General features: G+C 41.1%; 1 protein-coding gene across 6 annotated transcripts in view; it reads left to right on the forward strand.

Annotated features, from left to right (window-relative positions):
- Nucleotides 1-15,824, forward strand: part of MFSD6 (major facilitator superfamily domain containing 6) — a 47,248-nt gene that overhangs the window by 10,872 nt on the left and 20,552 nt on the right. For 4 of the 6 annotated variants that reach the window (XM_032114393.1, XM_032114396.1, XM_032114397.1 and 1 more), the window contains exon 1: nt 8,549-8,657. The gene's annotated coding sequence lies outside the window, so the exon portion shown is untranslated. Of the gene's footprint in view, nt 1-1,366; nt 1,421-8,548; nt 8,658-9,003; nt 9,027-15,824 lie in introns of those variants that run through there. The other 2 variants (XM_032114394.1, XM_032114395.1) reach the window with 2 other exon arrangements.

Raw genomic sequence — 15,824 nt, forward strand, 5'->3', positions numbered from 1 at the left:
AGAGAGGGGAAAGAAGAAAAGGAATTAGTAAATGACTTTAAAAAGCACAGGTACTTAGTATTCATAGTGGATGTGCTGATTTAGGAAGTCAGGAGATATGACAGAGAAAAAAGGTAAGGAATGTTAATAGTGTTACATAGACAAAGACTATTTTTTTCTACTTTTGTCACCTTCCTGTGTTTTGAATTTTTTTTTCTTTTCCCACCCAGCCATTTCAAAGGCATATCCTTGCCATGACGCATCAATTTTCTGTCTACTTGAGGTTTAGAAATAGCTGAGCTGTTATAAATAGATCACAATCTGCAAGAGACTAAGACAATGGAAATACTGTAAAAGCTTCACTGAAAAATTTAGAGGTGGATTGAGATTCCGGCTGTCTCCTAGAGTAGAAGTGCTCAGTTTGAAATGCTTTATTAACCACTGCAGAGGAAGCCGTGCTCTTTGTGCAGTAGGGGGGAACAGCCAGGTGGAATCAGGTGGTGCTTTTGGTCATGGTGCCAAGCAGAGAGCGACGTCCAGCCCCGTCCCTGGGAGGTCTCAGCTCAATGATGTGAGAAGGAGGCACTTTGCTGTTCCTTACCGCAAAGCTAAAACACAAGAGGCAGTTACACTTTTATACACTGTAGAGACACTAAATCAGAATGTATCACTTTTACACCACAATTTTTCTGGCAGTACTTGTGTACTCTGACTTGATAGCATTCGTCAAGTTTGCTCCCTTTTTCCGCTTTGCCTCCAAAACACCTTCAATTTAGTGAGGTGTTGTAGCATATGGTTGAAAGCTCGACCTTGTCTAATAAGGCAGTGAAAAAATCAAAACTGAGAAACAGTTGAATATCCCTTTGTTTCTGTTTGAGTAATTCCTTTGTAAGGTCGTTTAGATCCTGCCAACACTTCCAAACAGACTTCAGGAGAACGAGGAGTTGTCCTGCACTGAAACCTGATACCTGGGAGTGGTGTTATTCCCCCAGCCATATACGTATAGCTGAGGTCCATTTTCTTATACCTGATTATATAATTCTGTTAGAGACTGAGAAAGGTGTGGATAAAATAAGACATTAAATGGAAGGAACAAACTTTCTCAAAGACATGTTTCTGCCTTAAAGAGGAGCTGCTTCCTGAAACCAGGCTATATCACAGTAGCTATATCATGGCTTAACATAAGCTATCCATTCTCAATCCTTGTCAAACACAATATCACACCACTAATGTAGGACCTGATCTTTGCCTGCAGCCTGTCCCCAGTTGTTGTAATAGAACTTTAGCCAGTACACACTGCAGAATCAGGTCCTTCAAATCTAAATTAGCATTCTGTTAAAACTAAACATATGTTGGTTTTTTTCACTGTCGATAACTTTGTTTCCAGGTTTGGAAAAGAAACTTCCTGTGGAAGAATCCAATGAATTTATTAATGAGCTCTGTAAGTACGTAACTATTAATATCTTCTGAGATTTTGTTTGTCTTATTTTTATCTTCAAGTTCAGACTCTGAAATAAACAGATGTTCTGAAGCTTTCCACTGAGAATACTACAATATGCTGTCTTAGATATATTGTGATAACTGGGATATTGTAGGAAACAAGTAAATAGCTGTGTACAATATTTCTGAAACAATTTGTACCTTTATATGAAGTAAAGTACTTTATCTCACATTGCACTGATAACCCTAAAAAGAAAATATCTAAAATATTTCTTGCATGTTATTAAAGATTTTTTCTTTCCAACCAGAAAAGAGAATACAAAAATTGAAAAAAATACATAACTTTGTCCTCTAATACTATCAGAGAACATTAAATCTGCTATTACTATTCCATGGCATGACTGGCAACATAGTTTACCTGTCCTAAGCACATTTTCAATAGCTGAGTCCTTCAATTTGTCAAAGAAATTTCTATTTATTTCACAGTCAGGTTTGATCAGAGATATTGTTTCAAGTCCCAGTGTAATTGAAGTCTGTGGCAATCCTCCTACTGACTTAAGTACTCAGGTCCTTTTTTCTTTACAGTGAGGATATCCTTTCAAGAGTTGGAGAAGGGCATCAGTAAATTGCTCAATGTTTTCACACTTTGAGGGGAAGGAACTGTTTGAAATTCACCTAGAAACTAAATTCAACTACCAGTATCACTTGGATGTTCTCCTATTAACCAAGAAATTAAGAGTTCAACCCATCAGTTTGTTGGAGGTCCTGAGAGGAAATACGGACTAAAAAGATCAGTATGCTTTCTGGGGAAAGAAGCTAGAGGATTTGGCTAACTGTGACTGCCTTCTGTATGGAAAGTGACATTTACTGCTTTTATATATAACGAGGCAAATTCAGCTCTAGAGAGAGTTAGATGTGAGGCCTCTGAAGTCAGCAGCTAGCCTTGGTCCGAATGTGGTTCAATGTGTTCCTCAGTACAAAAGATTATTTCACTGCTTATGTCACTTAAACTTACAGGTACTGAACAAAAATGCATTAGTCTTGGTTTAGGTTGACAAATCTTCTACATTGTAGAAGATCTGAATTTAACCAGGGAGATAAGACTATATGACTGCACTTGCATCTGATTAAAACAAACAAAAACCAGTTCAGGTGAAAAGTGGTCTGAGTTATCACCTTTTTTTTTTTTTGCCATATAAATTGTGAGAGCTAGTCCTTGTATTAAAAGGGAAGAATATTTAGTGCTGTATGAAATCAAAAGTCCTTTTTTTTAATAGTCTTTCAATATGTAGAATATGGAACCTCAAAATTACTTTTGGTGAGGGAATATTTTGCCCTGCAGTAGTATGGTATTTCCTTTACAAGCTATTGTCAGAAATTTAATTTTTTTAAAAGCTGAGAACTCAAATTCCCATTGACCTCAAGTCATTGACTAGTAATTAGGAAAGCAGGGATATCTGACCCTATATGAATTTCTTTTGTGGATGTAAAGGACAATAATAGTAAAGAATTTCCTACTTGAATGCTGGTATTTGCTCAACCCCTTGCTCTCAGAGGGGACAGAAAGAAGTTCTTAGGGATCAGAGAGAAGTGGTCAGTTTGCTGTCCTTGGTCACATACCTGCAATCATCAAACACATGAGGCTCAGCAGGTACTTGGTACGCTCAGAGAACAGCATAAAAAACATAAATTTGTGTTACTAAAATAATGTAGAAGTACAGACTCATTGTGCAGGACATAGTGGGCAGAGGAGGTGGGAGGATAAGTCATATTTTTAAGTGCTTTGCCTGCCCTACTCATTTTGCATTTTAATTTTAACATTCCTAGTGCTTATTTAGAATAAGATGTATGAGCCTGTGGGAGCTGTCTTTTGAAGTTTTACAAGTTGGATTTTTTCTGGGGACCCCAGAGGGTCTAAGTGGACTCATCTCTAAGCTCTGGCCAGTTAAGCTTTCTTCCCTCTGTGAAGACAGGCCAATGCAGAATTCATTGCAGGTTCAGTGGATAAATTGCATAAATTGTCTCTAGTTCCTGCCTGGACTACAGGGTCAGCAGTGCTTTGCACACTTCCCAGTCTGGAGGGTCAAGGACATCATATTTTTGTGTGTCATGGAGTCAGTGTTGTCCGCAGCCCAACTTAAACATTTACACTACGGACACCAAAACCAATGAAGCTGTTATTTCCTATGGGTTTGTGTATTTGCATTTTTAAAATGCACTCCCTTGTGTCACCACTTTAAATGCCTCACCTGTTCCCCCTCCATTTTTTCCAGTTCCCTCCTCTATTCTCTTACCTGCACCCAAGTTCTGCACTGCTGCTCAGGCACAAAAAGTGATTCACTGGACAAATGGACACTAGATGCTGTGGAATTCCTGCCCTGGACTTTCCTCCCACGGAGGGCACTGTCTTGCCTTTCTTTTCTGCACCAGCCACTGATGTCCACACTACATTGTAGGAATTTAATATTTGTGCCCATCAAATTTAATATCTGCCAGTGGGTTCAAAGGTCTTGAGGTGAGGAAAGGTTGAATACTGTGTCAGCAGACACCATGCAAAGACAAATCTGAATTTAAAGGAAAAAAAGAAAAGCCTATCCAGTAGGGAAAAAATTGGTGTATACACACACAGTAAAGATAGTCACAGCATACACAGTTTCTGTCTTTGGTTTTGTGCATTGCTGTCCCTTTGCTAATGAATGTAATGCTTCTAAAAGTGTTAGATTAAAATTCAGAGGAAGAGAATACTCTGCTTCCCTGCCAAACGGGACAGACCACTGCACTGGTTGTCTTGCTGGCTGTGAATATTTTGCCCTCGGTTACCATTAACATTGCCGCAGCTGTGTATGATTTGCTGATTCACTTGGTGACTGTTTCTCAGTTCCTCTGCTGGGAATTTTCCCTAACTGGTAACATAAGTGCTTTTAGTCTTTGAAGAAGTAAGGAAAAGTCACACTGTTCCTCATACTGACTTAAAGTCCTCCCAGATTTACCCTGGGATATGTACAAACTGTTGTGCTGTAAAGAACCTCAAGAGGAAGATATGAATGTCATAGTTGTCTTAATGCAGTGTCTCTCCTACTAGCAAAGGATTGACTAAAAAAAAAAGTAGTTTTCATGTTATCCAAAATATATTAAAGGTCTCGTGAACAGGAAAGCTTTTCTCTTGACTTCATTGTATTCTGGAGCAAGTCCTAGCAGCATAAATCTCACCTTCAATTTATCTTTCTAATCTGACTGATGTAAATGATGCCTTTTTTTTTTTTTCTTTTGGCTCAGAGTTAAAAGCTGCAAAAGGACAGAATATTTTGTATCAGCCAGAAATTCTTGATTTCAAAGTACAGTTCCAGCTTATTAAAGAAACCATTAAGTTTTTCTAAACATGAAAATTTAAGCTCCTAGAAACCATATTTGCTTTATTTCCCCTCTAACTTAATGAACGAATGATGGAGTCAGCTGACACCACCTTGTCCTTTTCAAGTAAAGTCGACTATGCTTAGCTGTGTGCAGTCCTAGCAGGTAGTTGTAATTAATTTTGTTTATTTTAATTTTAAAAGATAACTACTTTGCTTTAATTTTTCAGTTTATTTGGTGCTTTCTTTTAGACGTTAAAGTTGCTTATTTGTTTTTTAAGCCATTAAGCATTTGTAACTATTTTTGGCAAGCATTCTCACCATTATATATGGTAAAGTTGTATGGGGAATACAAATCAAAATCTTTATAAAGTAACATATGCATTGAACCAAAATCCCACAGAAGCCCATAGGCATGGATAAGTTAACCCAGGTGTGTGTTTATAGTACAGAGGTTTTTATATGGCATGTTTATGTATGATTTATATTCATTTATATATATATATTCATATATATATATATATATAAAGCATTAATTCTGATTTTTCTAATATCCAGTGGTCATGTACATATTTATTAGTGTCACTCTATTAGTGTTCTGGTTTGGCCAAATTTAGAAATATCTTCTCTGAGAGAAGGCAGGTTACAGTCATTCCCCCCCCCCCCTCCCCCCCCACCAGGTTTGGGAAAAAATAAATTTTCCTCAAAGGAAGGTGAGAGAGATAAAAACTATTTATTTAACAAACACACAGGAAAAGGATAATAATGCTAAATGATAAAACCACTTGGTCTGCGGAGAGAAACCTGGGAAAATTTCAGAGTCCTTCTGTAGATCTCTCTCTCCCCCTCCTTGGAGCTGGGATGGGGTGGTGGGCCCACCTCCAGGGCCAAGGCCCCAGTGAAAATTCCTCCCAATGTATTCTGATGTTGAAACTGTCCAGCAAAGTCCCAGGAAAAACAAAAGTTCAACTCTCCGTCTCTCTCCGGAGAAAGAAAAAGGAGCTGAAAAACTGGCTGAAAGCAAGCAGGGTGCTTTCCCCACTCTCGCTCTGCTGCCACAGCTGAAAAAAAAAGTCTCTGTCAATGTGTGACCTTGAACAAGCTGCAAACTGCTTTGAAGAAGTTTGCTCATGTTTTTCTCCCCCCCTCTCAGGCTCAGTTTAAAGGCACAGAAAGGCACAAGATTAATTTCTGGCCATGGGGCAGTGATAGGGGATACACATCACAAAGTCACCCCAAGACAATTAGCTAAGAGAAAAAGATTGTTTTTTGGTATATCACATTTATATATCACATTTTACTGTCATTCAGAGCTTGAGGTTTTTGAAGAAGAGGTATTTCAATTAATTTGAATGGATTTTAATTCTGACTCAGCTTTTTAGTTGCTATTTCATACTAGCAAGTATTTTTTAAAAAAGCTTTATACTTCAAGAAACTTACAGCTACATTTCCTTTTCTCTGAAGACTGCTTTGACTAGAAATATTTGCAATAAAGATACATTAGGACAGGTTGTGAGGAGGGCAGCAGTTTCTCCATTTTTCCTAATCCTCGTTTTAATAGATGAAAGAACTCTCTGAGAAAGTGTAGTAATTTGTAACAGGCTGTAATCCAGATGTTTATACACAGCCTTGCTGAAAGAAATAACCATGCAGAGCCCTACTATGTTCAGTTCTGCCCAGGCTAAAGTAGCTTGTCAGGCTGGAATAATGCTGTTCTGTGCTCAGGCTTCTCACAGTGCTCACCTCACCACACTCAGTTGGGGATGGATTGGGCTTTTAAACACAGTAAGAAACTATTTTTATATATATATGTATAAAAACACTGTACATCACTCTTTATTAGTCGTATTCTATACTCTGGTCCTCAACTGTAACTTCTTGTTCACATACCAGGTTATGCAGCCTACAAAGAAATGTTATGTATTTGGTCTTAATTCCTCTATTCAGAGAGCATTTAAAAAAATATTTAATTTTTAAAAATTTTTATTTAGTAAATGTCCCTGGCACTTCTGAAACCAAGTGGAAGGAAAGGGGATGATCACAATCCAAGTCCTTAAAAACATGGCTACAAGAAAAGGAAAAACACAGCTCCAAGCGAGGCTGCAGAAGATGGTCACATTCTTAGTGTGGTGGGCAACAGTGAGTTATCAGAGTCTAGAGAAAAACTGCTTTTAAGGCTCCACTAAATGTAGTCTGTGACTACAAAGATCTGCTTTTTAGTTGTCAAACAGTGACTTGCAAATTATTTGAATTACTTGTTGTCCCTAAAAGCTTCTATAGTAATTTGCCAAAAGAGTCTCCATCAAAATTAAATAATTTTGTTTGGAGCTTAGATCTGGTTTATTACAGTAACATTTTGTAATAAAACCCCCACTACATGAGCTGACAATTGTCTGTCTCTGAATTCTGCTAGATTATCAGAGGCATGCACTCCTAGTCTCAGACGTGGTTTCTCTTTGTGGTTAATTAGCCGTGGGGGAGATTCTGAGAGATGGCGAGTTCTAAAAATCCTTCCAGAGACAGATGATAAACAAGCCTTCTCCTGCCCCAGGTAATTTCCCCTACGAAATTCAGCTTTTGTCTCCTACCTCCTTCAGGAGAAGCCTTTACTGTAGAGGTAGGCAGGATTTTAATGGGACGGTGTCCTCAAGGGCGGGTGTATCCACATACAGAGACCGTGCCCCATTGGTATGTCATTGTGGCAGGAGAACAACCTGCAGAGAGCATTGCCTTCCCTGCTGGCTGGAGTCCCTTTCACTTTGGTGAGAACTCAAATTAAATGGGTCAAATACCTGCCATGCCTCGGTTCCCATTCGTCTGCCTCAATCACGCAAACTTGTCATTTTTTCTCGATTTCTTCCCTTGGGAAAATAATGCAAATTATGTTTTATTCTTTGAAAAAAAAGGGAGATCCTCCCTCAGAAAAGGGAGATGCAAAATAAGATGCAAGTAGTAATGTGTTTGTTCTGTAGTATCCCAGTTAACGATGTCTGCAGTCAGGTCACTGACCTGGGCAGAAGCTGCCGTGCTGTGCCACTGGAAGGGATGGCCAGTGGAGCCCACTCTATTGACCTGCTTGGACTAGGGCCCAATGTAAACTCTTGTGTAAAGAACACCATCATTTGAGCTTAATCCTTAAACAGCCTCAGGGCCTCCTGTTCAGTTCAGGGCTGATAAACCCCCCATATCTCTGGCTGGCCTTTCACTTCGTGACTGTTCCCCTTATTTAGTTTAACACCACTGATGTTTTGATATTGCAGCACGACTCAGCTGTTGCTCAGGAGTTACCCTTCCTCCCTGCCTTTTTCTGCCTCAATAATTAGTGGGGGAGAAGTTTATGTTGTTGTTTTAAACATTTAAGTAATTTTATTTGTGTGCAAGTCTAAAGCCAGTGTTACCGAAGAGGGGATGCCAGTAGCTGTGAAAGGCACTACAGTAAATAATTCTTTATGCTGTAATACGCGCTTGGAACTTGTGAGGAACAGGAAGCGCTCTGAATGTCATTCGGCTGTTGGGGCCCACGAACGCTGCCCAAGCAGTGATTTTAAACCCAAAGCCCTGCCCGTGTCCCAGCACAGGTGCGGACCCGGCAGCAGCAGCACACCGCAGCCGTGAGTCGATGCGCTCTGCCCGTGCAATGGCAGCCCGGGCCGGGCCGCGGCGCGGGGCCCGTGGAGGCGTTGCCGGGCGGGTGCGCGGCCCCCCCGCGGCGGGGCGGGGGGCGGCTCCGTCCCTCCCCGCAGCGCCCCTGCGCGGCGGCGGCAGCGGTGCGGCCCGGCCGGGGGGGGCGGGAGGTGCGCGGAGCCGCCGCCCGCAGCAGCCGCGGCGGCAGGGAAGGGGCTGCGATGCTCCCGGCCGAGCGCCCCCCCGGAGCCGCCCCCGGGCGAGGTGAGTCAGCGCGGCCCCGCGGTGCGCGGGGGGCCGGGCCCGCAGCCGGGGCCGCCCGGTGGGGCGCCGCCGCCTCCCCTGCCCGCGCTCCGCGGAGACCGGCCAGCGGGGCAGCCGGGAGCGGCTGTGGCGCACCGAGCCGCTGCGAGCCACCGGGCTGGGGAGGCTGTTTCCCCCCTGGTGTCTGCCCCGGCACCGGCTCCAGCGCACTCCCACCGGGGCGGCGGGCCTCGTCCCCGCAGCCGCCCGGGATGCTGCCGGTGGGCCTGCGCCGCAGCCTTTCCCCGGAGGCGTTTCCTGCCGCGCCGGGGCCGGTCAGCTGCGCCTCCGCGGAGCCGGGCGGTTGTGTCAGCCCTGATGGCCGCTCTGGTAGGTGCTGACGTTGGTGGGGTGCCGGCCCGCTTCTCCTGAAGCTCAGCATCCTGGTTGAAGCGTGCTGCGGCCGAGTCGTTTAATGCCCCCTGCTCTCTCCGGTGACAGGGTCTAGACCCGGAGGTGGCCGCTGGCCGGGCCGTGTCCCGCGGGAGCTCCTGCACAGGCATCGCCGCACTTCTCCCTGCCGCCAGCATCCAAGCGTGGCGTTACGTGTGGCTGTCAGTAGGATCTAGAGCCCTTACATCCTTAAAATACCATAGGTTTTAGTAAGCGGGTTGTCGGTTGCTCCTCTGTTTTTGGAACAAGCGTAGGAACAGATACTTATTTCGGAAATCGGTGGTGAAGGTGCCATAGCTGCTACGGATGCCTGCGATGTTCTAAGTTAGATGGAGTTTAAAACCCATGTCTGTTCAGCAGCTCTGAAGTTTTAACAGCAGGCTCTTTTTAAATGTTGTGTTAGTGAAAAGTGCAGTGTTGAGGAGTGATAAACTTGGAATGATAAACTTGAGGAGAGGAGAACAGCTGAATAAACATAGCACTGAAGTATTTCAGTAAAAACTTGCCCCAAACATTATTATGTTACTAAGATACATTGGGTCTTGTTGTCCACTAGTTAGTAATGTCCAAGGAAAGAGATTACAAAATGCTAGTTTTCTAGCTTGTTTTGTTTTGGTTTTTTTTTGTGTGTGTGTGTGTGTGTGTTTTGTTTCACTGGATAGAAATAGCGGACAAAGATGACATGTACTTTACTGTTGGTATTCTCTGAAGACCCACTAAGGAATAGGAGAAAAGAAAACAATCATCCCTTTAAGGATGGTATTTGTGGTAGTAGTCATAAATCCAGTAAAAATCCTAAGAAGACCTAATAAAAAAATCAAACAGGTGGAGTGAGAATATGAGAGGAGAAGCTGACAATATGAGGAACTAATGGGAGGAAGTTGTGGTTTATCACTAACTTAGCTGGTTCTAGAGCACAACTTGAGTGTAGCCTAAAATTCATCTTAATCTTCAGCTACAGTACAATGGGCCTGAGTTTATATAGCAATGTGGGAAATTGTGAACTGGTGACATGGTCCATCTGCAGTTGCAGCAGTTGGTCCCAGAGGCTGGAATGGCCAGGAAGGCTTTGCTGTCTCACAGCAGACCAGTACTGCCGCTGCTGCCAGGCTTGGTGGGGCAGCTGGGTGCCCGTGTCCCTCCCCAGCACTGGCAGCAGTGTGCTCCTGGAGTCCTGCAGCTCTGGGCACTTGCCTGGTTTGTATCTGAAGGTACATGTGTAAATTACCATCATTAATCAAGTGTAAACCGTGGAGGTAGTTGACAAATTGAAAACTGGTAAAAAAAACTGGAGGCTGATACCAACTAAAAATAACATGTTTAACAAATACAGTCTACTTGGACATCTTAATTTGCACATATTAAACGGAAAACAAGATTGGAAAGCAGGAGTCCTAGGATGTGAATTTAATGGTTTTTCTTTAATAGATGAGGATTCATAGTGTTCTTTTCTTTAATGTTAATACTAGCACTATTGTAGCAACTTCAGACCTATCTTAAAGTGCATTAAGCCTATTATAAATCTGATCTTGACATATTTCAGACATACTGTTGTCTCTCAATCTAATTGACTAAATGTGTCGGTGTGTAGAGTTTTTTTATCTGTATTCAAGAAGCAGAAAAACCTATAGCCCAGCACATTAAGTAAGTGCGTATCAGCAACACAAAATAAAGCAATTTTAAGTGTTAAGTGTTTTAGAACCGGGTTGGTTTCACTTTCATGGAAAACCCTAATTATGTTGGTTAATGTTACAACACTCATGTCTTGCTTCACAGTTGAAACAAGTACATCTCCCAGCACCAAGTTAATTCACTCTATGCGACTTACTTCTGATTTTATAAATTCAGAGCCAGCTGTTCATGCTGGGGCCTCACAGGAGGAACTGCTTACCTTTAGAGAGCAGGGGATGATGTGGGGCAACTGAGTCAACCTGTCGAGTTGTTCTGTATGGCTTGGCAGGGAACAGCCCATCCAAGGGCTCTGCCTGGAGGTTGGCTTAACTGGGAGAGGCTTGGGAACGTGATGCAAAAGTAAATGAAGTCTAGGCACTTCTCTGTCATGCTGTAAGTTGTTTGCATAACATTCTCCTCCTTTCTGGCATGGATGCAGGCAACAGCGCCAGGCTGCTCCTTAGGGATGAAACTTGCTTGAAAATGGAAAACATGGTCTATTATTTATGGCTCTTGCAGCGATGCCTTGTAGGCCTGCTGGATGCGGGGCTTCATTCTGGAGGTAGCAGAAAGTCTTTGACCAGAAGGTTTTGTAGCTTGGATCAATGGGACAGGGGGAGGTAGTGTGCATGTGCTGTGTGATGGATGTACTCATGGCAGTTGCACCAGCTGGGGGATGAGTGAGGTGAGCCTTCGAATAGTTTTCAAGTCTCCTTCTCTAACAGACTTGTTCTCAATCAAACAATAATTAGTGACTTTTAAAAAAAGTGGTTTTAAGAAATATGTTCTCTATTAGCAGATTTTAAAATGTTTGTATGAAAATTTCATGTGGACTTCAATGTATTTGCTACAAAGTGAGTTTTCTAGTCGGTGAAAGACTGGAAGGGGTCAACTAAAATGTGACGCCATTCTGGCTGGCTTTGATTTGTCTGCACAATGCAAACAGCAAGCTGGCCTACTCTGTTCCTACAGCTGCTTGTTGTTTGAGAGATTAATTGATCATTCCTGTTTTGAGTATGTTTTCTGAGACTGTGTAAATATAAATCTTCTACAATGAGTCATTTTGTTAGGTATTTAATGGGTTAAGCCTCTCTTGATCATTTGCACTGTCATCTGATGAACTGTCACGGGTTTTTTTTGGTGGTTTGTCTTTTAACATTCACATACATCCAAACCCAGATTTGAGGCTCTGCTTTGTGAGTCTTAATTATACTTTAATTCTCAAAGCCTAGTGAATGAAATATTTATGCTGAATTAAACTTTATTTTAGAACAACAGTATTATTTCACCTCAAATCTAACTTTCTGTTAGTCTGCAAATGAAGTTTCAGTGCCTGGTGCTGTGAGTACCATGGTATTTTCCCTGAGAGGTTTAGGGATTTGGTACCCCAGTCTGATCTCTTGATTGACTTTTTTTTTTTTTTTTTTTTTAATCTGAGATACAGTTCAAAGCAGGTTGGTTGTTTTTTTTACCCCAGAGTTTTGGGAAGAGTGACTCCAAGGGGAGAGCTGACTTTTTAGTATAGTCTATTATTATTTTTCTTTGTTTTGTAAGGAACTTCTTATAATGTCAGGTTGTCTTGAGTAGATTAGCTTTTTATCCTTTCTGATCTTGAAATCCTATTAATTACTAGGAGAGACAGACTAAATGAGGATCGATTTAAGAAATAAAATGCAAGAATGCCAAGGAGATACTTAACTAAATGTAGAATACCCTCTTTCTACCTACCTGCCAAAGAGGCTCATTACAGTCATTAAAATGACCACTGCATTGTCATCACTGAATTTCTTGGGACAAATGGTTCTTCCTCCATTCCCAAGATAGCTGCTCAAAGGTGCAAGTCTGCAGGGAAGTTGTAGCTGTTTGCAGGAGATGACTGGATAAAAAACATGTTCTAGATGTAAGGGTTTGAAAGTGGATTTTTGACTTGCTGGAGGAATAGATATAAAAGCAGGTGACAGCAATCTGTATCAGGAAACTTAGAAAAAATAATAGCCTCTACTTACAAAAAAAAAATCCTATCTGTGCAAATCTTGAAGGAAGAAGAGCCTTGTGGTTAACAAGTACATTCTTTATATCTGAGGAGAAGCACATGCACTTGTGCATAAAGAGATTCAGAGTACGCCTGAGCTCACAGAAGAATCCCCAGTGTGAGAGAGCTGGGTCGGCTGCGCTTCCCGTGCAGCTGCGAGCGAGGGATGTACGCTCTCAAGCCGGTACGGTGGGATCTCAGGCTGAGGTCTCAGGGGGAAATCAGCATTTCAGGTTTCAATGAGATCTTTTTCCATTGTAGCCTTGTCAGGTGTGATGGGATGGTGAGGAAACAAGGGCTTGGTTCCCAGTTCTGAATTCTGTAGTGGTTTGGAAATGTAAACCTCTGTCAAGATAAAAGCTCGTTAGTGAGTTGGAGGGCCAAAGCGCTTTCTCATGACACGCGTGTGCTGCTGTGCTGTGCCCTTGCTATGCCTCTTCCCTTTCCCTTTGCAGGGCTTTCTCAAGATCCTTGCAGAAGTTTCTTCCAGTTTGCATCTTAGGGCTTTCTTGTGCATTTCTGAACTTACCTAAGTTTGGGGGAAATAGATCCAAACTGTTACTCCTGGTTTTAGAGTGATGGTACCCCTCTGCTGTTCTCATTTGTCCTGGTTGAGTTGATTACATTCAACAGGCCTGTACCAAAATGTTGTGTTCTCTTCAAATGAGTTAAAATTTATATTCACTCTGAACTCCATCTGTTAACTCTCTGAACCTTTCTCCCTTACTCCTCTTCTCCGTTGTTCGTTTTAAATTTGCCAGTTGTGCTTGTCTTCTGTCCTCCTATTGTCTTGTGGATTAGAAAAAAAATTTGCTAAGTGAAGATACAGTATTTGAAGGCAATGGTTAAAATAACCAGTAGATAACTAGCCTCTTATCACTGAGAAGTATATTGATTTTCCATCTGTCTGGTTTGCTGCACATTCAATCCCAGACTGGCATGGGGTTTTTGTCAGTAGAAGGAAAGCCCCATAGGTTCAGGGTTTTTGTAGATCTTTTTCAGTAGCGATACTACTTTGTTCATTTTCTCATGTTCAGTAGTTTATTTTTAGAATTCAAAATATTGCTAAATATGACTTTCAAAGACCTGACTCCTAAACAAACTAGTGATCAAAACAATAAAGAATGCCATATGGCTCCTACCAGTCTTAACGCTGTTATATTTCTGAAGAGTATATTCTGTATTATTAATAACATTCAATGAAGCTCTTAGTGTGGGAAAATATTTATTAAAATTATTATGGAATATACTTTTCATAGCATTCTAACCCAGGATGTTCTAGTCAGAATTGCAGGAGTGGATCTTTTGGATTAATCCTTGCATGCAATGTGTTAGAAGAAGATGGGTGCTGAGGCCGTTATAAATTATGGACGGGGGAAGAATATGCAACAACTGAAGTGTTTAAAGATTAACAGTACCATAATTTGTTATGTACTCACTATTCATACAACATAGAAATTGAAATTCCACTTCAATAGAAAAGGGAAACTAAATTAAAAAAGATTGAATACTAATTTCTCTGAAAGCCTTCAGTATAATTTATATGAAACCAGATGGTTCAGAGCTCAAATATGGGAATAAGCTTGTTTAAATCAGGATAATTTCAAGCCATGCTTACAAAGAAGTTGTCCTAAAATATCCACATGGTTAAAATGTGAGTTCTGTCTTGTCATGTCTGGGGAACAGGAAATCTATTCTTCAAAAATAAATGCTGTAAAGCTCTGATGCAGCAAGTAAGCAAGTTGCTGCTAACAGATGAGCATATACTGGAAGCTCAGTTACACTTGACATAAGTGGGGCCCTGCACAAGTTCTGGAGTCTTTGTTGTCAAAGTAAGGCGAGGCATAAAGAAAATAACACAGTTGATGACTGATCTCATTTACTTATTAGAAGGGCTTGTTTTATGGATATAGAAATGAGCAAAAACCCCACAGTTCTTCCACCGGTCAGGTGGATGTGGCTGGCTGAACCGAAAATTGCGGGAGCTCGCTAGACAGCTGCTGGTTTTTGGTTCATGTGGCTTTTGATGGTAACAGGTAAGAGAAAGAAAATGTGCTTTCACATTTGACTGTTCTAACAACTTAATTAGGACTGTCTAATCTTTTGACAGTTGAAATACTTTTTTTTTAAATTTAATCGGTTTGTCTCTGAAGAAACTGAAGGAAAAAACTTAAGTCTCTGTGTATGTGCTGTCATGGTTTTCATTTACTTCTAACCTTGAATACATGAATATTTAAGGTTCCAAGATTTGTATGTAGCCTTTTCTCCCTAACTGAAACCAGAGATCCTCAGTATCCCATAGAAATGACATTTAAAAATGAAAAGCATACACAAACCTTATGAGTGTTTGGGAGTTTAATGATGGTATTTTTAGGCTTGTCTATCACTGAGCTGTGCAAGGTTTAGATTATTTTCATGAACTGTTGTTTTTAGAAATATCTGTGGCTTGTTGTCAGCTGTTATATATATGTTGAATCAATAGGAAACAATTAATTTAACATACTAGTGAATGTTAGTCTCTTTTCTCTTATTAGCCTTGTATCAGTTTGCAAATCCATTGTCAGTACTAAAAAATGATGAATTGTAATTAGTTAATTTAAAGGCACTGAATATACTGTTGCATGACTAATTTTAAGGGGATGATACTGTGCTTTCAGATGAGTAATGAAAGACTGATTTCATTGTCCCCTTCTACTTGGAATAAAGTGCAGCCCTGCAAAAAAATACTTATCATAGAATGATATAACATCCTGTGTTGGAAGGAACTCACTAGGATCATCCTGTTCAAGTTCCTAGAGCAGGTCCAGATCATAAATTGACTGCTCTTAGAGAAATTTCAGGTTCTTCTGGTTCTCCTTTCAAATATTGGTCCTTGAAAAAGTTCCTTTGTAATAGTAATACTAACCCAAACAGCAAAGGGATAACAAAACCGAAATATACTAAATGTTTAACTTTCTCACAATGAACATGAGCTAATCTTAGTAGATTAAATTTACAGATACCAATAGAGGAAAAATAGTTTTCTAATAATG

Source organism: Corvus moneduloides, chromosome 7, assembly GCF_009650955.1.
Source record: "Corvus moneduloides isolate bCorMon1 chromosome 7, bCorMon1.pri, whole genome shotgun sequence".
In the NCBI taxonomy this organism is placed as follows: domain Eukaryota; kingdom Metazoa; phylum Chordata; class Aves; order Passeriformes; family Corvidae; genus Corvus; species Corvus moneduloides.